Source organism: Schistocerca americana, chromosome X (genome assembly GCF_021461395.2).
Source record: "Schistocerca americana isolate TAMUIC-IGC-003095 chromosome X, iqSchAmer2.1, whole genome shotgun sequence".
NCBI lineage: Eukaryota > Metazoa > Arthropoda > Insecta > Orthoptera > Acrididae > Schistocerca > Schistocerca americana.
In genome coordinates, this window is record NC_060130.1 from 762,984,392 (window position 1) to 763,011,506 (window position 27,115).

A 27,115-nucleotide genomic window follows, 5' to 3' on the forward strand; every position below is an offset into this window, starting at 1 on the left:
ATTGTATCTCCCATTTCATCTACATCCTCTTCCATTTCCATAATATTGTCCTCAAGTACATCGCCCTTGTATAGAACCTCTATATACTCCTTCCACCTTTCTGCTTTCCCCTCTTTGCTTAGAACTGGGTTTCCATCTGAGCTCTTGATATTCATACAAGTGGCTCTCTTTTCTCCAAAGGTCTCTTTAATTTTCCTGTAGGCTGTATCTATCTTACCCCTAGTGAGATAAGCCTCTACATCCTTACATTTGTCCTCTAGCCATGCCTGTGCACTGGAATCTACTCATCCACAAGAAAACATGCAGAAGTAGTGGCGATGCCAAAGTCTGGCAAGAACCTACGGCTTGTGCAGAAATATCAGTCAATCAGTCTGTTTTCCTGCTTCCTCTTGAAAGCCTTCAAGAGGCTGTACACCAAATGACTACTCCAGCGCATCACTACAAGTTATCTCACCCACATGAGCAGTTTGGGTTCCGGAGGGGCCCTTCCATGACATGTTGGTGGCTGCGGCTGGTGGAGCAGGTGATGTGAGCCCTGGAGATTTGTGAGTACCCTGGGCCGGTATTCCTATATATCTCCAAGACATTCAACTCTGTGTGGCGCAATGGCCTCATGTACAGTCTCATTGTGTTTGGGGTACTGTTGTCGCATGGGATCGTACTCAGCTCTTACCTGTCAGGGAGGACATTCCACGTTTGCGCCAACGATGGGACATTGACAGTGCAGCTGATGCTTGCCAATGTGTCACAGGGGTTGGGGCTCGGCCCCTTCTGTACTTCCTGTACGCATCGTATGTTGTAAAGGTTCGCCCAGGCTTGTGGCCCAGTATGTGGATGACACCGTGCTATTCGCCCCTAGCATGCACACTGTGATGATACATCGCCGTCTCCAGCTCGGCTGTGATGCCCTGGGCGCCTTGTCAACAAAATGGCGGCTGAAATGTAATGCCATAAAGAGGAAAGCAGTCATGTTCTCAAGGAAGAAGCTGCCTCATAACCGGCCACCTGTCACCATCCTGGGAGGCCCCATCCTATGATTAAAGACAGGAAAATATCTAGGTTTGACCATCACTTAACCTGTCTCCCACACATCAGAGGAGTCAAGAGCAGGGCAGTGTGGTGCATCCATGCTCTCTACCCACTCCTCAACCCGAAGCTGACACTGGCCCCACATCACAGCATCGTGCTCTATCTTGCTCTGGTCAGACTAGTACTAGAAATCGCTGCTGTGGTGTGGGGGAAATGCCACTGCTTCACACATTGGAGCGCTGCAGAGGGTGCAGAATCGGGCTGTAAAGCTCGCTATACATCTTCTGAAAGAGTACTCGATAACATAACTACACGAAGGCACCGGCATCCTCCTCCTGCGGGGTAATTCCCGCCAGTCTGCGTGACTGTTCCACACCAAGACATTGCAGTCGACTAATTTGCTCATTCAAGGCCTGTGCCAACAGGTGCACCACCTTCTGACAACCTGTTGACCAGACCTACTGTGGGAGTAACACACTTCCACGGCAACCAGAGGAGGACATCATCCCTTCACCCTGAGCCAGGTCCACTTAACATCAAAAAGAGAATATATGCAGGAATAGTATCGGAATATTTAACCTTCCCGATCTCAAGCGCAAATAGGGTTGCTAGTCCCAGCGACACCCTAACCAGTCAGTTCATCAATACACTTGATGACGGCAGCGTGGTTGCTTGCCAAAATATAGTGCCCGTTGGACACTGACCCGCGGCCGTTCACCCATGAACTATTTAGTCATAAAGTACGCTGAGAGAAGTTGGAGAATCGCAGAAGATTCTTTATTAAACTTGTCCATTACTCTGTACCATTACTTTATTAGTTTTTATTCTTATTTGCTGTACAGAAGAAACATTAGAATACCAATAGAGATTTAGAGATTTATTTTTTAATTCATTGCACAACGTAAACTAATATGATTTAGTTTTGTTTTGTCTTTAATGAAATGGTCCATGAAAGCCTGCCGCTGTAAAAAGAAAGAAAAATGGTTTTCATGTTACACAGTAACATTCGCATTTGTACAGTGACAGCAGATGGTTGACATCACACTTTTAGTGTCTTGTAGAATGTTAAATAATGCAGCCAGTTACCTAAATGTATTCATCTTAGGAGTTCTGGTAACTGCCCTTTTAGAAACAAAAATCCAATGCAAAATGGCGTAAAACATTAAAGTCTTATCTTCTGTTAGAACTGCCAAAGTCACACACACACACACACACACACACACACACACACACACACACACACAAAAACCTAGGCTACATAACTGGAAGTCACCTCAAAAGGAACGATAAGTAAGCCTCCGAATCACGTCTTAAAATGTTTGTTTACCTCTACCGTTGTTTTATATTTCTCTAAACACCGACTGCCTGTATAAATGTATGTTTTTGATAAATACATAAGACAACACTTGTTAACGTGAAACACGCGAAATGTCATTCATTCTAGGCAGAGGTATAATAACCGTAAGTAAATATTATAAACATATTCACCCGTATTTATAGGAAAAACTACATTGGTATTCTAGGCAGAGGTATAATAACCGTAAGTAAATATTATAAACATATTCACCCGTATTTATAGGAAAAACTACATTGGTAATTATATAGATACCCATATTGACATTAAAGTCACCATAATTATGCAGCAGCTCGCAAATCATAAACATCACGCTTAAGGGCCATAGTACAGGAAGAGCGCACTAGATAATGAGAATTATTTCCCGATAATCATCGTGCAGAAGAAAAAAAGTCGCCACTGGCCGCAGCCAGTGTTGATGTTTAACAAACGAAAGCATACGATGTTGTGCTAGTAGGTGATTCGTATCACTCAACATGACGTTGCAAAGCATAGTGACGAAGTTTCCAATCGTTATGGTCTAGGGGTGCGATTTCGTCTGACAGCAGGAACGCTCTCTTGGTTATCCCACACACCCTGACTGCAAAATTATACGTCAATCTGGTGATTCGACTTGTGTTGCTATTCATGAATAGCATTCCAGATGGTGTTTTCCAACAACATAATGCTCACTCTCATACTGATGTTGTAACCGTTCATGTTTCACATGCCCTGCTGCGTGAAGCAGTGTATAACTGCCTGGTGTACGTCATGCTGTTGTTGTTGTTGTTGTAGTTGTTGTTATTGTGGTCTTCAGTCCAGAGACTGGTTTGATGCAGCTCTCTATGCTACTCTATCCTGTGCAAGCTTCTTCATCTCCCAGTACCTACTGCAACCTACATCCTTCTGAATCTGCTTAGTATATTCATCTCTTGGTTTCCCTCTACTATTTTTACCCTCCACGCCGCCCTCCAATACTAAATTTTTGATTCCTTGATACCTCAGAACATGTCCTACCAACCGATCCCTTCTTCTAGTCAAGTTGTGCCACAAACTTCTCTTCTCCCCAATCCTATTCAATACCTCCTCATTAGTTACGTGATCTACCCACCTAATCTTCAACGTTCTTCTGTAGCACCACATTTCGAAAGCTTCTATTCTCTTCTTGTCCAAACTATTTATCGTCCACGTTTCACTTCAATACATGGCCACACTCCATACAAATACTTTCAGAGACGACTTCCTGACACTTAAATGTATACTTGATATTAACAAATCTCGGCCTGTATTCCATCTTCACCTGGCCTCTTATTCTTCTGAAGCCATTTGATTTGAGTGTGATGGAGGGCGGGGAGGCGGGGATAATCTGGGTTAACTGTGGTTAGAGACTGAAAATCGAACCATCACAGTCGAGAAGCTGGTTGAAGTACACCTTCCGTCTTTCAGTGATTTCGCTATCGTTGTTCAGGATTTGATGATCAGAGTCTTTGACAGACTTCTGTCTGTCGTTGTATCCTTTGCTAGAACGTCACAAATTCAAAATCAGGATTTGATCCAACAACTTTGTTTAGCTTATCTTTTGCTCCAACACCCATTTCTCCATAGGATGGTTGCAAAGATTTTTCAACTTTTTCGATAATTGTCAAAGATTCCGTCAGTGGTAGATCTGTGGCTTCCAACTCGGTTATTGCTGCAGGAAAATGGGCAAAATGTTATATGTCAATAATTGTCAAAGATTCCGTCAGTGGTGGATCTGTGGCTTCCAATTCGGTTATTGCTGCAGGAAAATGGGCAAAATGTTATATGATGGGGATCAGGTCTTGCTTCAAGTCTATTTTCTGGAATGCAACTTGCGTGTCTTCAATAGAAGCTGCATCCGTGGTTTCAAAAGTGTTTCAAGAGTGTCTACGACCTAAAACAAATACAACGACAACAAAATCATTTTTGGGATGGGGGTAGTAACTTAAGGCTTCTCAATAGAATGGACCAAATAGATGTTAACAGTAAGATGAGAGAATTTATCCAGCAGGTACCGCATCTGGTTAAAATAGGACAATGGCGAAGCTAAATCTGGTAGTTTATCACACAGTTTGATGACACGGGAAAGTGCTTTCCAGAATACCTTTACTAGGAAAAAAAGTCGGCATTGGATTTAATTAGTGTTGTCAGAATTATCAGACATTTGTATTTTATGTGTCTGTTTACCTTTTTTGTGGAAGATATCAGCTAATTGTTGGTATTGTATCTGTCCTTAGTTTCATCTTTGCAGTATGACATGCAGAAATTACATGCTAATCTGCCTGAAGCCTTTTTGAGCCTGTATCAACAATACTTTTTTTAAGCATGCATTTTCTAGACTTCGTACGGTTTAAAGAAAGTGGCTTGATTATGGTTGCCATAAATGGTGGTACAAAAATTGGGACGAAATCAACAGAAATCCAGTCATTAGATGTGGACGAGGATGGATTTCAAGCGGCTGGAAAAATTAACCTATGCGTCACTACTGAGTATAATACAAGTATAAATATATTTGAGAAGAACAAAGTATAACATAAGTATGAAGATAGTAACTGTTGTCGAAAGAACAGATACCATTGATGACCGTGCAGCTTCTCTAGAATAAAGCACTCTGTCTTCAGGCCATGAGTGGCCCATCGGGACCATCCGACCGCCGTGTCATCCTCAGATGAGGATGCGGATAGGAGGGGCGTGTGGTCAGCACACCGCTCTCCCGGTCGTTATGATGGTTTTCTTTGACCGGAGCTGTTACTATTCGGTGGAGTAGCTCCTCAGTTGGCATCACGAGGCTGAGTGCACCCCGAAAAATGGCAACAGCGCATGGCGGTCCGGATGGTCACCCATCCAAGTGCCAGCCACGCCCGACAGCGCTTAACTTCGGTGATCTCACGGGAACCGGTGTATCCACTGTGGCAAGGCCGTTGCCCTTCTCTAGAATAAATGATAATTAATTGAAACCCTCAGCTGCCGACAGGTGTTGTTGATATACCTCGATGGGGACAGCTGAAAATGTGTGCCCTGATCGGGACTCGAACCCGGGATCTACTGCCTGGTGAAACGTTGTTGTGATGCCTCGTGTAAGGAGGAGAAATGCGCGTCATCACGTTTCCGACTTTGATAAAGGTCGGATTGTGGCCTATAACGATTGCGATTTATCGTATCGCGACATTGGTGCTCGCGTTGGTCGAGATCCAATGACTGTTAGCAAAATATGGAATCGGTGGGTTCAGGAGGGTAATACAGAACGTCGTGCTGAATCCCAAAGGCCTGGTATCACTAGCAGTCGAGATGAAAGGCATTTTATCCGCATGGTTGTAATGTCTCGATCCCTGAGTGAACAGATGGGGACATTTGCAAGACAACAACCATGTGCACGAACAGTTCGACGACGTTTGCAGCAGCATGGACTATCAGCTCGGAGACCATGGCTGCGGTTACCCTTGACGCTGCATCACAGACAGGAACGCCTGCGATGGTGTACTCAACGACGAACCTGAGTGCACGAATGGCAAAACGTCATTTTTTCGGATGAATCCAGGTTCTGTTTACAGCATTATGATGGTCGAATCCGTGTTTGGCAACCTCGCGGTGAACGCACTTCGGAAGCGTGTGTTCGCATTGACGGCACTTTGAAAAGTGGACGTTACATTTCAGATGTGTAACGACCCGTGGCTCTACCCACCATTCGATCCTTGCGAAACCCTACATTTCAGCAGGATAATGCACGACCGCATGTTACAGGTCCTGTACAGGCCTTTCGGGATACAGAAAATGTTCGACTGCTGCCCTGGCCAGCACATTCTCCAGATCTCTCACCAACTGAAAACGTCTGGTCAATGGTGGCCGAGCAACTGGCTCGTCACAATACGCCAGTCACTACTCTTGATGAACTGTGGTATTGTGTTGAAGCTGCGTGGGCAGCTGTACCTGTACACGCCATCCAAGCTCTGTTTGACTCAATGGCTAGGCGTATCAAGGCCGTTGTTACGGCCAGAGGTGGTTGTTCTGGGTACTGATTTCTCAGGATCTATGCACCCAAATTGTGTGAAAATGTAATCATGTGTCAGTTCTAGTATAATATATTTGTCCAATGAATACCTGTTTATCATCTGCATTTCTTCTTGGTGTAGCAATTTTAGTGGCCAGTAGTGTAGATTGTGGACAGTTGAGAATGTGGGTCTCACGGGAAGCGTGCAAGGGATAAGTCCCCGCCGTCGCGCTATTCATCTGTGTCCTCGGTAGCTCAGATGGGTAGAGCGTCTACCGTGCAAGCAGGAGATCCCGGGTTCGAGTCCCGGTCGGGGCACACATTTTCAGCTGTCCCCGTTGAAGCATATCAACAACACCTGTCGGCAGTGAGGTTTTCAATTAATTATCGTATAACATAAGTTATTTACACAAATTGTTTTATGGGCCAGTCATACGTCTCAGACTATTTGACAGAAGAGCAGTTTGTTTACTTGCATAATTATAAAACTCTCCACAGCTCATTTGAGAGTTATAAGTAAACTGTAAGATGCTCTCAATTGTTGATACATCCAAACCATTCTGTTACTCGGTCTACTGAGTTCTCATTAATTTAAAAATTCTTTCAACAATACAGTTACGTGCTACTATTGAAAACATATATTATCATATCTTTACCAATTCTGACGTCTGAATGCAGAACTCGTCAGTTCTGAAAAATTCCAAATAGTTGTTCGGGGCTAGTAATACTGACTTCCAATTATTATCTGAAACTTTTGAAGCCAGAAAATTCCTCAGATTCACATACTGATTAAACATTACTGACTCACAAATATCCACTTGTTTTCCTTTTAAATAAACCAATATCCTTTGTGTATTTTCCCATTCCACTAATTTAGTCATACACATCCACTCAAAAATGACGGCAGTTTCATAAAACTCTTTTACGTCGCTGTGAAATTTTTCGGTGGTTACTTCAGAGCCAATGATCTACATTTTTCAAAAATTTGTTTAGTTTTCATAGTCAGATAACAACAGTTTTATTTATCTAGTTGTGAAATTATTTTATACTCAATAATGACCTTCACTTCAATCACAGATATGTTACTACTATCAAATTTCTTTATTTGATTACTAAACAATCTCAGCTGATGGTGAACAAATCAAAAGTAAGTCTTACTTAAAAGAGCAGACAAAAATTCTACCAAGATCTGCGGTGGTTCTTCTTCTGTCAGGAAGACAGTTTTCAGAGCTTTCCACAGTTGTAACATTCTCTCGAATGCAGACATTAAAGACAGCCATCTAGTTTTAGAGTGTGACTAAAGGTGGTGGTGGTTGTTAGTGTTTAACGTCCCGTCGACAACGAGGTCATTAGAGACGGAGCGCAAGCTCGGGTTAGGGAAGGAAATCGGCCGTGCCCTTTCAAAGGAACCATCCCGGCATTTGCCTGAAACGATTTAGGGAAATCAGGGAAAACCTAAATCAGGATGGCTGGAGACGGGATTGAACCGTCGTCCTCCCGAATGCGAGTCCAGTGGGCTAACCACTGCGCCACCTCGCTCGGTGAGTGTGACTAAAGTTCTCAATAACAGATATCCACAAATTCAAAGAAGTCAGCAAGTTTTTGAAGTTCTCATTGTGTAGATGGAAAAATAGTTAAAAAGTTTCAAGACAATTAACTCGATGTCAATAAATAAAATGTCTGCAACAGTTGAAACAGTGTTATGTAAAATGTGTGGTGGACAGCCTACTCCTTCCAAGTTCTTCCCAAGTTTCCTTTTTAAACGACTGACTATATTGTTATCACCTCTTCGGTTCCACCCGCCCCACACCCGAAACTGGTGTTGCAGTTTTCGCCGCAAAATGCTACACAATCTTTAAATTAATTTTAAGATCTTTGAGTTCTTAAATCAATAAGTCGGATGTAGTGTCCAATGTTTCATTTTGTACAGAATCCACCATAATTAGTTTAGTTTTAACCCTTCATCTGCATCAAAATACTGAACAACTATTGGAAACAATTTCAGTGCGTTGTGATTGCCGCCTTCAGTTGCTAGTCCGTAAAACGGAGGGTTTCTCAAGTTCAAAGTGCAAATGGATACAAAATGAGGAGCAAGTATATGTTTGATTATTGCAGTGGCTTTTGTTCTTGCAGCACTTTGATTTTTAGCTCTTACAGACTCGGCATACATAACTGAACACAATTTCGTCGTGTAATCAGGTGATTTGAATGAAAGGTAATGTTTTACAGTTCATTTCCTGTTGTCAGTTCAGCATAATATGAGCATTTCCTCTCTTGTATCGGGTTAAAAAAAATGTGTCGTGGACTGGAGGCCTCTTCCTTGAGTACTTCTTAGTGCTTGTGGATCTCGAATCAGATTTCCCACCGTGCTCGATTGAAAAATAACAAGAATAAAGTTTGCGGAATGCTTCCCTATCTCGCTTGCCTCTTTTTTTAATGAAAGGCCATATTTCTGTGTATCCGTCAATGGAAGAGCACTTACGTTTCACTTTTGGCATCACAAAACAATGAGAACTGACACACAAGCACTGCAACAGTAAACGGATTCATGGAACTCAAGTTAATCAAAAATATGAACAAGTGAATAATGGTTAGATGAATGCATAGCAAATGAGCTTTCAGACATATCCAAAAGAACATACAACACGCATTCATATAATTGGTGGGCAGTTATCCACCACCTTCATTGCGGACGCACAATACGTTCGACCTCCTGCAGGAATCTCAAAGCAGCGAACATGGAGAACATGCACGGATGCAGCGGATAGGTGCCGATAGGTAGGAGTGTGGATCAGCGATAAACAATGTGTCCGGGTGGCGCAGTGGTTAACGCAACCTCCCAGTGAACAGGAGATCTCAGGTTCGAATCCTGATCTTGCACACATTTTTGCTCGTCGCCTCTGATTCCGCATGAAGTCCCAATGTAGCTGACATCAATAGTTCCTTTCTCCTTCCTCCACCTTCAATTTACATAATATGAATAATGGTTGCTACACAGCGTTGCCAACTATAATCAAATAAACTATACATAGTATGAGAGTAAGCCGCTGGCTGTTGTTTATATTGGATATAATAATACATATAACTATATTGAACTACTACTAGAAATAAATCTTCGATTTGCTTACTTGAAAATCGGGACATTTAGCGTCCCGACTGAGCCTTTTTGGAACACCGGGACAAAGAGTGCAAAATCGGAATATTCCATATCAGTTGGGACATATAGCAACCGTAGGCTTGATATTTTGTACAAATGTACAAAAATAGTCGTATATTCTTTAAAACCAGTAACCCTTCAGTTCTTTAAAGAATCTAACTCCCCTGTGTAAAACAGTTTCAAATGGTCTGATTACTTGACAGATGAGATGATGTGTTACATATTTGACGTTAAGCATGTAAGCGAGAAAAAGTTTGGAAAAGATTTGAAATCACGCACAGAGTTTACTGGAAGTCGCTAAATGCTCTCATTATGGAACACTGAATTAATACAGTATGACTAATTTGCGCTCCATTTTAAGCAATGTCAGTGTTTATGACGTCATATCTCTTGAACTGTGTGTTATACAGTAATATAATTTTGCAGGTACATCCAGTGATATATGTAGTATAGATTCTGTGTGGAAAGAGTGTTGCGAATAGAGTTATAGTAAATATGTAACAAATTAAAACATGCCTGATGTTGAATTTTCACTGTGCGCCATTTAGCCGGCCAGTGTGACCGAGCGGTTTTAGGCGCTACAGTCTGGAACCGCGCGACCGCTACGGTCGCAGGTTCGAATACTGCCTCGGGTATGGATGTGTGTGATATCCTTAGGTTGGTTAGGTTTAAGTAGGTGTGGGGGAAATGCCACTGTTTCACACATTGGAGCGCTGCAGAGGGTGCAGAATCGGGCTGTAAAGCTCGCTATACATCTTCTGAAAGAGTACTCGATAACATAACTACACGAAGGCACCGGCATCCTCCTCCTGCGGGGTAATTCCCGCCAGTCTGCGTGACTGTTCCACACCAAGACATTGCAGTCGACTAATTTGCTCATTCAAGGCCTGTGCCAACAGGTGCACCACCTTCTGACAACCTGTTGACCAGACCTACTGTGGGAGTAACACACTTCCACGGCAACCAGAGGAGGACATCATCCCTTCACCCTGAGCCAGGTCCACTTAACATCAAAAAGAGAATATATGCAGGAATAGTATCGGAATATTTAACCTTCCCGATCTCAAGCGCAAATAGGGTTGCTAGTCCCAGCGACACCCTAACCAGTCAGTTCATCAATACACTTGATGACGGCAGCGTGGTTGCTTGCCAAAATATAGTGCCCGTTGGACACTGACCCGCGGCCGTTCACCCATGAACTATTTAGTCATAAAGTACGCTGAGAGAAGTTGGAGAATCGCAGAAGATTCTTTATTAAACTTGTCCATTACTCTGTACCATTACTTTATTAGTTTTTATTCTTATTTGCTGTACAGAAGAAACATTAGAATACCAATAGAGATTTAGAGATTTATTTTTTAATTCATTGCACAACGTAAACTAATATGATTTAGTTTTGTTTTGTCTTTAATGAAATGGTCCATGAAAGCCTGCCGCTGTAAAAAGAAAGAAAAATGGTTTTCATGTTACACAGTAACATTCGCATTTGTACAGTGACAGCAGATGGTTGACATCACACTTTTAGTGTCTTGTAGAATGTTAAATAATGCAGCCAGTTACCTAAATGTATTCATCTTAGGAGTTCTGGTAACTGCCCTTTTAGAAACAAAAATCCAATGCAAAATGGCGTAAAACATTAAAGTCTTATCTTCTGTTAGAACTGCCAAAGTCACACACACACACACACACACACACACACACACACACACACACACACACACACACACAAAAACCTAGGCTACATAACTGGAAGTCACCTCAAAAGGAACGATAAGTAAGCCTCCGAATCACGTCTTAAAATGTTTGTTTACCTCTACCGTTGTTTTATATTTCTCTAAACACCGACTGCCTGTATAAATGTATGTTTTTGATAAATACATAAGACAACACTTGTTAACGTGAAACACGCGAAATGTCATTCATTCTAGGCAGAGGTATAATAACCGTAAGTAAATATTATAAACATATTCACCCGTATTTATAGGAAAAACTACATTGGTATTCTAGGCAGAGGTATAATAACCGTAAGTAAATATTATAAACATATTCACCCGTATTTATAGGAAAAACTACATTGGTAATTATATAGATACCCATATTGACATTAAAGTCACCATAATTATGCAGCAGCTCGCAAATCATAAACATCACGCTTAAGGGCCATAGTACAGGAAGAGCGCACTAGATAATGAGAATTATTTCCCGATAATCATCGTGCAGAAGAAAAAAAGTCGCCACTGGCCGCAGCCAGTGTTGATGTTTAACAAACGAAAGCATACGATGTTGTGCTAGTAGGTGATTCGTATCACTCAACATGACGTTGCAAAGCATAGTGACGAAGTTTCCAATCGTTATGGTCTAGGGGTGCGATTTCGTCTGACAGCAGGAACGCTCTCTTGGTTATCCCACACACCCTGACTGCAAAATTATACGTCAATCTGGTGATTCGACTTGTGTTGCTATTCATGAATAGCATTCCAGATGGTGTTTTCCAACAACATAATGCTCACTCTCATACTGATGTTGTAACCGTTCATGTTTCACATGCCCTGCTGCGTGAAGCAGTGTATAACTGCCTGGTGTACGTCATGCTGTTGTTGTTGTTGTTGTAGTTGTTGTTATTGTGGTCTTCAGTCCAGAGACTGGTTTGATGCAGCTCTCTATGCTACTCTATCCTGTGCAAGCTTCTTCATCTCCCAGTACCTACTGCAACCTACATCCTTCTGAATCTGCTTAGTATATTCATCTCTTGGTTTCCCTCTACTATTTTTACCCTCCACGCCGCCCTCCAATACTAAATTTTTGATTCCTTGATACCTCAGAACATGTCCTACCAACCGATCCCTTCTTCTAGTCAAGTTGTGCCACAAACTTCTCTTCTCCCCAATCCTATTCAATACCTCCTCATTAGTTACGTGATCTACCCACCTAATCTTCAACGTTCTTCTGTAGCACCACATTTCGAAAGCTTCTATTCTCTTCTTGTCCAAACTATTTATCGTCCACGTTTCACTTCAATACATGGCCACACTCCATACAAATACTTTCAGAGACGACTTCCTGACACTTAAATGTATACTTGATATTAACAAATCTCGGCCTGTATTCCATCTTCACCTGGCCTCTTATTCTTCTGAAGCCATTTGATTTGAGTGTGATGGAGGGCGGGGAGGCGGGGATAATCTGGGTTAACTGTGGTTAGAGACTGAAAATCGAACCATCACAGTCGAGAAGCTGGTTGAAGTACACCTTCCGTCTTTCAGTGATTTCGCTATCGTTGTTCAGGATTTGATGATCAGAGTCTTTGACAGACTTCTGTCTGTCGTTGTATCCTTTGCTAGAACGTCACAAATTCAAAATCAGGATTTGATCCAACAACTTTGTTTAGCTTATCTTTTGCTCCAACACCCATTTCTCCATAGGATGGTTGCAAAGATTTTTCAACTTTTTCGATAATTGTCAAAGATTCCGTCAGTGGTAGATCTGTGGCTTCCAACTCGGTTATTGCTGCAGGAAAATGGGCAAAATGTTATATGTCAATAATTGTCAAAGATTCCGTCAGTGGTGGATCTGTGGCTTCCAATTCGGTTATTGCTGCAGGAAAATGGGCAAAATGTTATATGATGGGGATCAGGTCTTGCTTCAAGTCTATTTTCTGGAATGCAACTTGCGTGTCTTCAATAGAAGCTGCATCCGTGGTTTCAAAAGTGTTTCAAGAGTGTCTACGACCTAAAACAAATACAACGACAACAAAATCATTTTTGGGATGGGGGTAGTAACTTAAGGCTTCTCAATAGAATGGACCAAATAGATGTTAACAGTAAGATGAGAGAATTTATCCAGCAGGTACCGCATCTGGTTAAAATAGGACAATGGCGAAGCTAAATCTGGTAGTTTATCACACAGTTTGATGACACGGGAAAGTGCTTTCCAGAATACCTTTACTAGGAAAAAAAGTCGGCATTGGATTTAATTAGTGTTGTCAGAATTATCAGACATTTGTATTTTATGTGTCTGTTTACCTTTTTTGTGGAAGATATCAGCTAATTGTTGGTATTGTATCTGTCCTTAGTTTCATCTTTGCAGTATGACATGCAGAAATTACATGCTAATCTGCCTGAAGCCTTTTTGAGCCTGTATCAACAATACTTTTTTTAAGCATGCATTTTCTAGACTTCGTACGGTTTAAAGAAAGTGGCTTGATTATGGTTGCCATAAATGGTGGTACAAAAATTGGGACGAAATCAACAGAAATCCAGTCATTAGATGTGGACGAGGATGGATTTCAAGCGGCTGGAAAAATTAACCTATGCGTCACTACTGAGTATAATACAAGTATAAATATATTTGAGAAGAACAAAGTATAACATAAGTATGAAGATAGTAACTGTTGTCGAAAGAACAGATACCATTGATGACCGTGCAGCTTCTCTAGAATAAAGCACTCTGTCTTCAGGCCATGAGTGGCCCATCGGGACCATCCGACCGCCGTGTCATCCTCAGATGAGGATGCGGATAGGAGGGGCGTGTGGTCAGCACACCGCTCTCCCGGTCGTTATGATGGTTTTCTTTGACCGGAGCTGTTACTATTCGGTGGAGTAGCTCCTCAGTTGGCATCACGAGGCTGAGTGCACCCCGAAAAATGGCAACAGCGCATGGCGGTCCGGATGGTCACCCATCCAAGTGCCAGCCACGCCCGACAGCGCTTAACTTCGGTGATCTCACGGGAACCGGTGTATCCACTGTGGCAAGGCCGTTGCCCTTCTCTAGAATAAATGATAATTAATTGAAACCCTCAGCTGCCGACAGGTGTTGTTGATATACCTCGATGGGGACAGCTGAAAATGTGTGCCCTGATCGGGACTCGAACCCGGGATCTACTGCCTGGTGAAACGTTGTTGTGATGCCTCGTGTAAGGAGGAGAAATGCGCGCCATCACGTTTCCGACTTTGATAAAGGTCGGATTGTGGCCTATAACGATTGCGATTTATCGTATCGCGACATTGGTGCTCGCGTTGGTCGAGATCCAATGACTGTTAGCAAAATATGGAATCGGTGGGTTCAGGAGGGTAATACAGAACGTCGTGCTGAATCCCAAAGGCCTGGTATCACTAGCAGTCGAGATGAAAGGCATTTTATCCGCATGGTTGTAATGTCTCGATCCCTGAGTGAACAGATGGGGACATTTGCAAGACAACAACCATGTGCACGAACAGTTCGACGACGTTTGCAGCAGCATGGACTATCAGCTCGGAGACCATGGCTGCGGTTACCCTTGACGCTGCATCACAGACAGGAACGCCTGCGATGGTGTACTCAACGACGAACCTGAGTGCACGAATGGCAAAACGTCATTTTTTCGGATGAATCCAGGTTCTGTTTACAGCATTATGATGGTCGAATCCGTGTTTGGCAACCTCGCGGTGAACGCACTTCGGAAGCGTGTGTTCGCATTGACGGCACTTTGAAAAGTGGACGTTACATTTCAGATGTGTAACGACCCGTGGCTCTACCCACCATTCGATCCTTGCGAAACCCTACATTTCAGCAGGATAATGCACGACCGCATGTTACAGGTCCTGTACAGGCCTTTCGGGATACAGAAAATGTTCGACTGCTGCCCTGGCCAGCACATTCTCCAGATCTCTCACCAACTGAAAACGTCTGGTCAATGGTGGCCGAGCAACTGGCTCGTCACAATACGCCAGTCACTACTCTTGATGAACTGTGGTATTGTGTTGAAGCTGCATGGGCAGCTGTACCTGTACACGCCATCCAAGCTCTGTTTGACTCAATGGCTAGGCGTATCAAGGCCGTTGTTACGGCCAGAGGTGGTTGTTCTGGGTACTGATTTCTCAGGATCTATGCACCCAAATTGTGTGAAAATGTAATCATGTGTCAGTTCTAGTATAATATATTTGTCCAATGAATACCTGTTTATCATCTGCATTTCTTCTTGGTGTAGCAATTTTAGTGGCCAGTAGTGTAGATTGTGGACAGTTGAGAATGTGGGTCTCACGGGAAGCGTGCAAGGGATAAGTCCCCGCCGTCGCGCTATTCATCTGTGTCCTCGGTAGCTCAGATGGGTAGAGCGTCTACCGTGCAAGCAGGAGATCCCGGGTTCGAGTCCCGGTCGGGGCACACATTTTCAGCTGTCCCCGTTGAAGCATATCAACAACACCTGTCGGCAGTGAGGTTTTCAATTAATTATCGTATAACATAAGTTATTTACACAAATTGTTTTATGGGCCAGTCATACGTCTCAGACTATTTGACAGAAGAGCAGTTTGTTTACTTGCATAATTATAAAACTCTCCACAGCTCATTTGAGAGTTATAAGTAAACTGTAAGATGCTCTCAATTGTTGATACATCCAAACCATTCTGTTACTCGGTCTACTGAGTTCTCATTAATTTAAAAATTCTTTCAACAATACAGTTACGTGCTACTATTGAAAACATATATTATCATATCTTTACCAATTCTGACGTCTGAATGCAGAACTCGTCAGTTCTGAAAAATTCCAAATAGTTGTTCGGGGCTAGTAATACTGACTTCCAATTATTATCTGAAACTTTTGAAGCCAGAAAATTCCTCAGATTCACATACTGATTAAACATTACTGACTCACAAATATCCACTTGTTTTCCTTTTAAATAAACCAATATCCTTTGTGTATTTTCCCATTCCACTAATTTAGTCATACACATCCACTCAAAAATGACGGCAGTTTCATAAAACTCTTTTACGTCGCTGTGAAATTTTTCGGTGGTTACTTCAGAGCCAATGATCTACATTTTTCAAAAATTTGTTTAGTTTTCATAGTCAGATAACAACAGTTTTATTTATCTAGTTGTGAAATTATTTTATACTCAATAATGACCTTCACTTCAATCACAGATATGTTACTACTATCAAATTTCTTTATTTGATTACTAAACAATCTCAGCTGATGGTGAACAAATCAAAAGTAAGTCTTACTTAAAAGAGCAGACAAAAATTCTACCAAGATCTGCGGTGGTTCTTCTTCTGTCAGGAAGACAGTTTTCAGAGCTTTCCACAGTTGTAACATTCTCTCGAATGCAGACATTAAAGACAGCCATCTAGTTTTAGAGTGTGACTAAAGGTGGTGGTGGTTGTTAGTGTTTAACGTCCCGTCGACAACGAGGTCATTAGAGACGGAGCGCAAGCTCGGGTTAGGGAAGGAAATCGGCCGTGCCCTTTCAAAGGAACCATCCCGGCATTTGCCTGAAACGATTTAGGGAAATCAGGGAAAACCTAAATCAGGATGGCTGGAGACGGGATTGAACCGTCGTCCTCCCGAATGCGAGTCCAGTGGGCTAACCACTGCGCCACCTCGCTCGGTGAGTGTGACTAAAGTTCTCAATAACAGATATCCACAAATTCAAAGAAGTCAGCAAGTTTTTGAAGTTCTCATTGTGTAGATGGAAAAATAGTTAAAAAGTTTCAAGACAATTAACTCGATGTCAATAAATAAAATGTCTGCAACAGTTGAAACAGTGTTATGTAAAATGTGTGGTGGACAGCCTACTCCTTCCAAGTTCTTCCCAAGTTTCCTTTTTAAACGACTGACTATATTGTTATCACCTCTTCGGTTCCACCCGCCCCACACCCGAAACTGGTGTTGCAGTTTTCGCCGCAAAATGCTACACAATCTTTAAATTAATTTTAAGATCTTTGAGTTCTTAAATCAATAAGTCGGATGTAGTGTCCAATGTTTCATTTTGTACAGAATCCACCATAATTAGTTTAGTTTTAACCCTTCATCTGCATCAAAATACTGAACAACTATTGGAAACAATTTCAGTGCGTTGTGATTGCCGCCTTCAGTTGCTAGTCCGTAAAACGGAGGGTTTCTCAAGTTCAAAGTGCAAATGGATACAAAATGAGGAGCAAGTATATGTTTGATTATTGCAGTGGCTTTTGTTCTTGCAGCACTTTGATTTTTAGCTCTTACAGACTCGGCATACATAACTGAACACAATTTCGTCGTGTAATCAGGTGATTTGAATGAAAGGTAATGTTTTACAGTTCATTTCCTGTTGTCAGTTCAGCATAATATGAGCATTTCCTCTCTTGTATCGGGTTAAAAAAAATGTGTCGTGGACTGGAGGCCTCTTCCTTGAGTACTTCTTAGTGCTTGTGGATCTCGAATCAGATTTCCCACCGTGCTCGATTGAAAAATAACAAGAATAAAGTTTGCGGAATGCTTCCCTATCTCGCTTGCCTCTTTTTTTAATGAAAGGCCATATTTCTGTGTATCCGTCAATGGAAGAGCACTTACGTTTCACTTTTGGCATCACAAAACAATGAGAACTGACACACAAGCACTGCAACAGTAAACGGATTCATGGAACTCAAGTTAATCAAAAATATGAACAAGTGAATAATGGTTAGATGAATGCATAGCAAATGAGCTTTCAGACATATCCAAAAGAACATACAACACGCATTCATATAATTGGTGGGCAGTTATCCACCACCTTCATTGCGGACGCACAATACGTTCGACCTCCTGCAGGAATCTCAAAGCAGCGAACATGGAGAACATGCACGGATGCAGCGGATAGGTGCCGATAGGTAGGAGTGTGGATCAGCGATAAACAATGTGTCCGGGTGGCGCAGTGGTTAACGCAACCTCCCAGTGAACAGGAGATCTCAGGTTCGAATCCTGATCTTGCACACATTTTTGCTCGTCGCCTCTGATTCCGCATGAAGTCCCAATGTAGCTGACATCAATAGTTCCTTTCTCCTTCCTCCACCTTCAATTTACATAATATGAATAATGGTTGCTACACAGCGTTGCCAACTATAATCAAATAAACTATACATAGTATGAGAGTAAGCCGCTGGCTGTTGTTTATATTGGATATAATAATACATATAACTATATTGAACTACTACTAGAAATAAATCTTCGATTTGCTTACTTGAAAATCGGGACATTTAGCGTCCCGACTGAGCCTTTTTGGAACACCGGGACAAAGAGTGCAAAATCGGAATATTCCATATCAGTTGGGACATATAGCAACCGTAGGCTTGATATTTTGTACAAATGTACAAAAATAGTCGTATATTCTTTAAAACCAGTAACCCTTCAGTTCTTTAAAGAATCTAACTCCCCTGTGTAAAACAGTTTCAAATGGTCTGATTACTTGACAGATGAGATGATGTGTTACATATTTGACGTTAAGCATGTAAGCGAGAAAAAGTTTGGAAAAGATTTGAAATCACGCACAGAGTTTACTGGAAGTCGCTAAATGCTCTCATTATGGAACACTGAATTAATACAGTATGACTAATTTGCGCTCCATTTTAAGCAATGTCAGTGTTTATGACGTCATATCTCTTGAACTGTGTGTTATACAGTAATATAATTTTGCAGGTACATCCAGTGATATATGTAGTATAGATTCTGTGTGGAAAGAGTGTTGCGAATAGAGTTATAGTAAATATGTAACAAATTAAAACATGCCTGATGTTGAATTTTCACTGTGCGCCATTTAGCCGGCCAGTGTGACCGAGCGGTTTTAGGCGCTACAGTCTGGAACCGCGCGACCGCTACGGTCGCAGGTTCGAATACTGCCTCGGGTATGGATGTGTGTGATATCCTTAGGTTGGTTAGGTTTAAGTAGGTGTGGGGGAAATGCCACTGTTTCACACATTGGAGCGCTGCAGAGGGTGCAGAATCGGGCTGTAAAGCTCGCTATACATCTTCTGAAAGAGTACTCGATAACATAACTACACGAAGGCACCGGCATCCTCCTCCTGCGGGGTAATTCCCGCCAGTCTGCGTGACTGTTCCACACCAAGACATTGCAGTCGACTAATTTGCTCATTCAAGGCCTGTGCCAACAGGTGCACCACCTTCTGACAACCTGTTGACCAGACCTACTGTGGGAGTAACACACTTCCACGGCAACCAGAGGAGGACATCATCCCTTCACCCTGAGCCAGGTCCACTTAACATCAAAAAGAGAATATATGCAGGAATAGTATCGGAATATTTAACCTTCCCGATCTCAAGCGCAAATAGGGTTGCTAGTCCCAGCGACACCCTAACCAGTCAGTTCATCAATACACTTGATGACGGCAGCGTGGTTGCTTGCCAAAATATAGTGCCCGTTGGACACTGACCCGCGGCCGTTCACCCATGAACTATTTAGTCATAAAGTACGCTGAGAGAAGTTGGAGAATCGCAGAAGATTCTTTATTAAACTTGTCCATTACTCTGTACCATTACTTTATTAGTTTTTATTCTTATTTGCTGTACAGAAGAAACATTAGAATACCAATAGAGATTTAGAGATTTATTTTTTAATTCATTGCACAACGTAAACTAATATGATTTAGTTTTGTTTTGTCTTTAATGAAATGGTCCATGAAAGCCTGCCGCTGTAAAAAGAAAGAAAAATGGTTTTCATGTTACACAGTAACATTCGCATTTGTACAGTGACAGCAGATGGTTGACATCACACTTTTAGTGTCTTGTAGAATGTTAAATAATGCAGCCAGTTACCTAAATGTATTCATCTTAGGAGTTCTGGTAACTGCCCTTTTAGAAACAAAAATCCAATGCAAAATGGCGTAAAACATTAAAGTCTTATCTTCTGTTAGAACTGCCAAAGTCACACACACACACACACACACACACACACACACACACACACACAAAAACCTAGGCTACATAACTGGAAGTCACCTCAAAAGGAACGATAAGTAAGCCTCCGAATCACGTCTTAAAATGTTTGTTTACCTCTACCGTTGTTTTATATTTCTCTAAACACCGACTGCCTGTATAAATGTATGTTTTTGATAAATACATAAGACAACACTTGTTAACGTGAAACACGCGAAATGTCATTCATTCTAGGCAGAGGTATAATAACCGTAAGTAAATATTATAAACATATTCACCCGTATTTATAGGAAAAACTACATTGGTATTCTAGGCAGAGGTATAATAACCGTAAGTAAATATTATAAACATATTCACCCGTATTTATAGGAAAAACTACATTGGTAATTATATAGATACCCATATTGACATTAAAGTCACCATAATTATGCAGCAGCTCGCAAATCATAAACATCACGCTTAAGGGCCATAGTACAGGAAGAGCGCACTAGATAATGAGAATTATTTCCCGATAATCATCGTGCAGAAGAAAAAAAGTCGCCACTGGCCGCAGCCAGTGTTGATGTTTAACAAACGAAAGCATACGATGTTGTGCTAGTAGGTGATTCGTATCACTCAACATGACGTTGCAAAGCATAGTGACGAAGTTTCCAATCGTTATGGTCTAGGGGTGCGATTTCGTCTGACAGCAGGAACGCTCTCTTGGTTATCCCACACACCCTGACTGCAAAATTATACGTCAATCTGGTGATTCGACTTGTGTTGCTATTCATGAATAGCATTCCAGATGGTGTTTTCCAACAACATAATGCTCACTCTCATACTGATGTTGTAACCGTTCATGTTTCACATGCCCTGCTGCGTGAAGCAGTGTATAACTGCCTGGTGTACGTCATGCTGTTGTTGTTGTTGTTGTAGTTGTTGTTATTGTGGTCTTCAGTCCAGAGACTGGTTTGATGCAGCTCTCTATGCTACTCTATCCTGTGCAAGCTTCTTCATCTCCCAGTACCTACTGCAACCTACATCCTTCTGAATCTGCTTAGTATATTCATCTCTTGGTTTCCCTCTACTATTTTTACCCTCCACGCCGCCCTCCAATACTAAATTTTTGATTCCTTGATACCTCAGAACATGTCCTACCAACCGATCCCTTCTTCTAGTCAAGTTGTGCCACAAACTTCTCTTCTCCCCAATCCTATTCAATACCTCCTCATTAGTTACGTGATCTACCCACCTAATCTTCAACGTTCTTCTGTAGCACCACATTTCGAAAGCTTCTATTCTCTTCTTGTCCAAACTATTTATCGTCCACGTTTCACTTCAATACATGGCCACACTCCATACAAATACTTTCAGAGACGACTTCCTGACACTTAAATGTATACTTGATATTAACAAATCTCGGCCTGTATTCCATCTTCACCTGGCCTCTTATTCTTCTGAAGCCATTTGATTTGAGTGTGATGGAGGGCGGGGAGGCGGGGATAATCTGGGTTAACTGTGGTTAGAGACTGAAAATCGAACCATCACAGTCGAGAAGCTGGTTGAAGTACACCTTCCGTCTTTCAGTGATTTCGCTATCGTTGTTCAGGATTTGATGATCAGAGTCTTTGACAGACTTCTGTCTGTCGTTGTATCCTTTGCTAGAACGTCACAAATTCAAAATCAGGATTTGATCCAACAACTTTGTTTAGCTTATCTTTTGCTCCAACACCCATTTCTCCATAGGATGGTTGCAAAGATTTTTCAACTTTTTCGATAATTGTCAAAGATTCCGTCAGTGGTAGATCTGTGGCTTCCAACTCGGTTATTGCTGCAGGAAAATGGGCAAAATGTTATATGTCAATAATTGTCAAAGATTCCGTCAGTGGTGGATCTGTGGCTTCCAATTCGGTTATTGCTGCAGGAAAATGGGCAAAATGTTATATGATGGGGATCAGGTCTTGCTTCAAGTCTATTTTCTGGAATGCAACTTGCGTGTCTTCAATAGAAGCTGCATCCGTGGTTTCAAAAGTGTTTCAAGAGTGTCTACGACCTAAAACAAATACAACGACAACAAAATCATTTTTGGGATGGGGGTAGTAACTTAAGGCTTCTCAATAGAATGGACCAAATAGATGTTAACAGTAAGATGAGAGAATTTATCCAGCAGGTACCGCATCTGGTTAAAATAGGACAATGGCGAAGCTAAATCTGGTAGTTTATCACACAGTTTGATGACACGGGAAAGTGCTTTCCAGAATACCTTTACTAGGAAAAAAAGTCGGCATTGGATTTAATTAGTGTTGTCAGAATTATCAGACATTTGTATTTTATGTGTCTGTTTACCTTTTTTGTGGAAGATATCAGCTAATTGTTGGTATTGTATCTGTCCTTAGTTTCATCTTTGCAGTATGACATGCAGAAATTACATGCTAATCTGCCTGAAGCCTTTTTGAGCCTGTATCAACAATACTTTTTTTAAGCATGCATTTTCTAGACTTCGTACGGTTTAAAGAAAGTGGCTTGATTATGGTTGCCATAAATGGTGGTACAAAAATTGGGACGAAATCAACAGAAATCCAGTCATTAGATGTGGACGAGGATGGATTTCAAGCGGCTGGAAAAATTAACCTATGCGTCACTACTGAGTATAATACAAGTATAAATATATTTGAGAAGAACAAAGTATAACATAAGTATGAAGATAGTAACTGTTGTCGAAAGAACAGATACCATTGATGACCGTGCAGCTTCTCTAGAATAAAGCACTCTGTCTTCAGGCCATGAGTGGCCCATCGGGACCATCCGACCGCCGTGTCATCCTCAGATGAGGATGCGGATAGGAGGGGCGTGTGGTCAGCACACCGCTCTCCCGGTCGTTATGATGGTTTTCTTTGACCGGAGCTGTTACTATTCGGTGGAGTAGCTCCTCAGTTGGCATCACGAGGCTGAGTGCACCCCGAAAAATGGCAACAGCGCATGGCGGTCCGGATGGTCACCCATCCAAGTGCCAGCCACGCCCGACAGCGCTTAACTTCGGTGATCTCACGGGAACCGGTGTATCCACTGTGGCAAGGCCGTTGCCCTTCTCTAGAATAAATGATAATTAATTGAAACCCTCAGCTGCCGACAGGTGTTGTTGATATACCTCGATGGGGACAGCTGAAAATGTGTGCCCTGATCGGGACTCGAACCCGGGATCTACTGCCTGGTGAAACGTTGTTGTGATGCCTCGTGTAAGGAGGAGAAATGCGCGCCATCACGTTTCCGACTTTGATAAAGGTCGGATTGTGGCCTATAACGATTGCGATTTATCGTATCGCGACATTGGTGCTCGCGTTGGTCGAGATCCAATGACTGTTAGCAAAATATGGAATCGGTGGGTTCAGGAGGGTAATACAGAACGTCGTGCTGAATCCCAAAGGCCTGGTATCACTAGCAGTCGAGATGAAAGGCATTTTATCCGCATGGTTGTAATGTCTCGATCCCTGAGTGAACAGATGGGGACATTTGCAAGACAACAACCATGTGCACGAACAGTTCGACGACGTTTGCAGCAGCATGGACTATCAGCTCGGAGACCATGGCTGCGGTTACCCTTGACGCTGCATCACAGACAGGAACGCCTGCGATGGTGTACTCAACGACGAACCTGAGTGCACGAATGGCAAAACGTCATTTTTTCGGATGAATCCAGGTTCTGTTTACAGCATTATGATGGTCGAATCCGTGTTTGGCAACCTCGCGGTGAACGCACTTCGGAAGCGTGTGTTCGCATTGACGGCACTTTGAAAAGTGGACGTTACATTTCAGATGTGTAACGACCCGTGGCTCTACCCACCATTCGATCCTTGCGAAACCCTACATTTCAGCAGGATAATGCACGACCGCATGTTACAGGTCCTGTACAGGCCTTTCGGGATACAGAAAATGTTCGACTGCTGCCCTGGCCAGCACATTCTCCAGATCTCTCACCAACTGAAAACGTCTGGTCAATGGTGGCCGAGCAACTGGCTCGTCACAATACGCCAGTCACTACTCTTGATGAACTGTGGTATTGTGTTGAAGCTGCATGGGCAGCTGTACCTGTACACGCCATCCAAGCTCTGTTTGACTCAATGGCTAGGCGTATCAAGGCCGTTGTTACGGCCAGAGGTGGTTGTTCTGGGTACTGATTTCTCAGGATCTATGCACCCAAATTGTGTGAAAATGTAATCATGTGTCAGTTCTAGTATAATATATTTGTCCAATGAATACCTGTTTATCATCTGCATTTCTTCTTGGTGTAGCAATTTTAGTGGCCAGTAGTGTAGATTGTGGACAGTTGAGAATGTGGGTCTCACGGGAAGCGTGCAAGGGATAAGTCCCCGCCGTCGCGCTATTCATCTGTGTCCTCGGTAGCTCAGATGGGTAGAGCGTCTACCGTGCAAGCAGGAGATCCCGGGTTCGAGTCCCGGTCGGGGCACACATTTTCAGCTGTCCCCGTTGAAGCATATCAACAACACCTGTCGGCAGTGAGGTTTTCAATTAATTATCGTATAACATAAGTTATTTACACAAATTGTTTTATGGGCCAGTCATACGTCTCAGACTATTTGACAGAAGAGCAGTTTGTTTACTTGCATAATTATAAAACTCTCCACAGCTCATTTGAGAGTTATAAGTAAACTGTAAGATGCTCTCAATTGTTGATACATCCAAACCATTCTGTTACTCGGTCTACTGAGTTCTCATTAATTTAAAAATTCTTTCAACAATACAGTTACGTGCTACTATTGAAAACATATATTATCATATCTTTACCAATTCTGACGTCTGAATGCAGAACTCGTCAGTTCTGAAAAATTCCAAATAGTTGTTCGGGGCTAGTAATACTGACTTCCAATTATTATCTGAAACTTTTGAAGCCAGAAAATTCCTCAGATTCACATACTGATTAAACATTACTGACTCACAAATATCCACTTGTTTTCCTTTTAAATAAACCAATATCCTTTGTGTATTTTCCCATTCCACTAATTTAGTCATACACATCCACTCAAAAATGACGGCAGTTTCATAAAACTCTTTTACGTCGCTGTGAAATTTTTCGGTGGTTACTTCAGAGCCAATGATCTACATTTTTCAAAAATTTGTTTAGTTTTCATAGTCAGATAACAACAGTTTTATTTATCTAGTTGTGAAATTATTTTATACTCAATAATGACCTTCACTTCAATCACAGATATGTTACTACTATCAAATTTCTTTATTTGATTACTAAACAATCTCAGCTGATGGTGAACAAATCAAAAGTAAGTCTTACTTAAAAGAGCAGACAAAAATTCTACCAAGATCTGCGGTGGTTCTTCTTCTGTCAGGAAGACAGTTTTCAGAGCTTTCCACAGTTGTAACATTCTCTCGAATGCAGACATTAAAGACAGCCATCTAGTTTTAGAGTGTGACTAAAGGTGGTGGTGGTTGTTAGTGTTTAACGTCCCGTCGACAACGAGGTCATTAGAGACGGAGCGCAAGCTCGGGTTAGGGAAGGAAATCGGCCGTGCCCTTTCAAAGGAACCATCCCGGCATTTGCCTGAAACGATTTAGGGAAATCAGGGAAAACCTAAATCAGGATGGCTGGAGACGGGATTGAACCGTCGTCCTCCCGAATGCGAGTCCAGTGGGCTAACCACTGCGCCACCTCGCTCGGTGAGTGTGACTAAAGTTCTCAATAACAGATATCCACAAATTCAAAGAAGTCAGCAAGTTTTTGAAGTTCTCATTGTGTAGATGGAAAAATAGTTAAAAAGTTTCAAGACAATTAACTCGATGTCAATAAATAAAATGTCTGCAACAGTTGAAACAGTGTTATGTAAAATGTGTGGTGGACAGCCTACTCCTTCCAAGTTCTTCCCAAGTTTCCTTTTTAAACGACTGACTATATTGTTATCACCTCTTCGGTTCCACCCGCCCCACACCCGAAACTGGTGTTGCAGTTTTCGCCGCAAAATGCTACACAATCTTTAAATTAATTTTAAGATCTTTGAGTTCTTAAATCAATAAGTCGGATGTAGTGTCCAATGTTTCATTTTGTACAGAATCCACCATAATTAGTTTAGTTTTAACCCTTCATCTGCATCAAAATACTGAACAACTATTGGAAACAATTTCAGTGCGTTGTGATTGCCGCCTTCAGTTGCTAGTCCGTAAAACGGAGGGTTTCTCAAGTTCAAAGTGCAAATGGATACAAAATGAGGAGCAAGTATATGTTTGATTATTGCAGTGGCTTTTGTTCTTGCAGCACTTTGATTTTTAGCTCTTACAGACTCGGCATACATAACTGAACACAATTTCGTCGTGTAATCAGGTGATTTGAATGAAAGGTAATGTTTTACAGTTCATTTCCTGTTGTCAGTTCAGCATAATATGAGCATTTCCTCTCTTGTATCGGGTTAAAAAAAATGTGTCGTGGACTGGAGGCCTCTTCCTTGAGTACTTCTTAGTGCTTGTGGATCTCGAATCAGATTTCCCACCGTGCTCGATTGAAAAATAACAAGAATAAAGTTTGCGGAATGCTTCCCTATCTCGCTTGCCTCTTTTTTTAATGAAAGGCCATATTTCTGTGTATCCGTCAATGGAAGAGCACTTACGTTTCACTTTTGGCATCACAAAACAATGAGAACTGACACACAAGCACTGCAACAGTAAACGGATTCATGGAACTCAAGTTAATCAAAAATATGAACAAGTGAATAATGGTTAGATGAATGCATAGCAAATGAGCTTTCAGACATATCCAAAAGAACATACAACACGCATTCATATAATTGGTGGGCAGTTATCCACCACCTTCATTGCGGACGCACAATACGTTCGACCTCCTGCAGGAATCTCAAAGCAGCGAACATGGAGAACATGCACGGATGCAGCGGATAGGTGCCGATAGGTAGGAGTGTGGATCAGCGATAA

At 42.0% G+C, this 27,115-nt stretch overlaps 1 protein-coding gene, 3 non-coding genes and 3 pseudogenes across 4 annotated transcripts in view; 4 read left to right on the top strand and 3 right to left on the bottom strand.

Moving 5' to 3' along the window:
- LOC124555264 (uncharacterized protein KIAA2013 homolog) overlaps window positions 1-27,115 on the top strand; it is a 192,677-nt gene that overhangs the window by 35,756 nt on the left and 129,806 nt on the right. The window lies entirely within an intron of this gene.
- Window positions 5,189-5,306, bottom strand: LOC124556960 (annotated as a pseudogene).
- Window positions 6,613-6,686, top strand: Trnaa-ugc. The gene has a single exon. It is a non-coding gene; the product is annotated as a tRNA-Ala (tRNA).
- On the bottom strand, window positions 14,169-14,286 carry LOC124556973 (annotated as a pseudogene).
- Window positions 15,593-15,666, top strand: Trnaa-ugc. Its single transcript has one exon. It is a non-coding gene; the product is annotated as a tRNA-Ala (tRNA).
- On the bottom strand, window positions 23,135-23,252 carry LOC124556985 (annotated as a pseudogene).
- Window positions 24,559-24,632, top strand: Trnaa-ugc. The gene has a single exon. It is a non-coding gene; the product is annotated as a tRNA-Ala (tRNA).